At 40.8% G+C, this 1981-nt stretch overlaps 1 pseudogene across 1 annotated transcript in view; it reads left to right on the forward strand.

The window, feature by feature from the left end:
- The window catches only part of LOC102039213, a 14372-nt pseudogene that overhangs the window by 2930 nt on the left and 9461 nt on the right, over positions 1 to 1981 (forward strand). Inside the window, exons 9-12 of the transcript XR_004082669.1 lie at positions 16 to 165; positions 742 to 912; positions 1155 to 1461; positions 1643 to 1725. The product of XR_004082669.1 is annotated as a myosin-1B-like (transcript). The remainder of the gene's footprint in view (positions 1 to 15; positions 166 to 741; positions 913 to 1154; positions 1462 to 1642; positions 1726 to 1981) is intronic.

Raw genomic sequence — 1981 nt, forward strand, 5'->3', positions numbered from 1 at the left:
TGTTTTGCATTTTAGGTATACAATTCTGTGGGTGCCCTGGCAAAGGCAGTGTTTGAGAAGATGTTCCTGTGGATGGTTGTTCGTATCAACCAACAGCTGGACACGAAGCAGCCCAGGCAGTACTTCATTGGTGTCCTGGACATTGCTGGCTTTGAGATCTTTGATGTAAGGAACAGGGGTTTATTAGCATGCTTGTCAAAATCACATTGCTATGTGACAAATTACATCAGAAGTAATGCTGCTGGTTGTATGGGGTTTTTTGTTTTCTTTTCTTGTTTTTTTTTGGTTTTGGTTTTTTGTTTTTTTTTTTTAATAAATGGTTGGATCTATTCTGATTCCCACAGGGTTTTAATTGGAAATAGGTTGTTGTTTTGTACCTATACCAATGAAATCCCTAAGTGCAGATTTTTTGCTGAAGGCTTGGGACATGATTTGAAATCAACACTTGTGAACGTTGGATATAGCGTTGTGCTGTGGACTCTCCTGTGACTGAATAAGCGCGGTCTAGTAGATATCAATGTTGACAAAATCTGAGTTATTAAAATTATCTAAGCTTCTAGAGTAATAAATATATGGATAAAGTTCAGGTTGACGAACACTGACAGAAATTCCAAACTTCTGGATCAATTAAGACGGAGCACTTACAGATCCTCCTGTGTTTGGTACAAATAGGCAGCACTGTTCTTTATCTCTAACTTCCTTAATTTACATTCATGTTAATCTTGGTTTGTAATTGTGCAGTTCAACAGCCTGGAGCAGCTGTGCATCAACTTCACCAATGAGAAACTGCAACAGTTCTTCAACCACCACATGTTCGTGCTGGAGCAGGAGGAGTACAAGAAGGAGGGGATTGAATGGGAGTTCATTGACTTTGGCATGGACCTGGCTGCCTGCATTGAGCTCATTGAGAAGGTATATCTGTAATTCACAATGTCAGGTATTTTCAGAAATGCATTAATTTTATATATATTTTTAAATGCAGCTTGAAATGGTAAATGTGATACTACAGATACATCAGTTTGTAATATTTTATGATTTGCTGAGCAAAACAATCCCTGAAAGCAGCAATATTGTCCCACTCAGGAAGTTTTATCACCTCTGAGTCTTTCTGCCTTTTCACCTTGTCCTCCCTCTTTCCTTGTGATTTCTCCCAGCCCATGGGCATTTTCTCCATCCTGGAAGAGGAGTGCATGTTCCCCAAGGCAACTGACACCTCTTTCAAGAACAAGCTCTATGACCAGCACCTGGGCAAGTCCAACAACTTCCAGAAGCCCAAGCCTGGCAAAGGCAAGGCTGAGGCCCACTTCTCCCTGGTGCACTATGCTGGCACTGTGGACTACAACATCACTGGGTGGCTTGACAAGAACAAGGACCCTCTGAATGAAACTGTTGTGGGGCTGTATCAGAAGTCATCCCTGAAGACACTGGCCTTACTCTTTGCCTCTGCTGGAGGAGAGGCAGGTCAGTTCTCTGAAATTCATATTTCCATGTTTATTTATTGACTCTACCAGAACCATGAATATCAGCTATTGTTCTTTTCCATGTTCCATTCCTATCATGACTGGTATATATGAAAAAACTTGGTCTTTACAAGTTGTAAAACCATGGTTTTTTTCCTTTTTCTTTTTTTGGTGTTCTTCAGAGGCTAGTGGTGGTGGTGGTGGTGGCAAGAAGGGAGGCAAGAAGAAGGGTTCTTCATTCCAGACTGTCTCAGCTCTTTTCCGGGTGAGTACCAAAGTCATTCTCTCTACTTCTTTTCTGGTTTGGTTTTTTTTTGTTTGTTTTGAGTTGAAGATCGTAAATCCGCACTCTAGCTGTAATAAGGCCATTTAACTGCAGGTGTTAACATTTTTCTGTATCAAGAATAATTATTTAGTTTTTCATAAATAAGCTGACATCAAGTTGGCTGAGGCCAGCTGAGGAAGTTTTCCCCAGTGTCGTTAAAGCACCATGCAAAGGTTCGTTACTTTCTCTCCTGCTG

This window comes from Geospiza fortis, unplaced genomic scaffold, assembly GCF_000277835.1.
Source record: "Geospiza fortis unplaced genomic scaffold, GeoFor_1.0 scaffold534, whole genome shotgun sequence".
NCBI lineage: Eukaryota > Metazoa > Chordata > Aves > Passeriformes > Thraupidae > Geospiza > Geospiza fortis.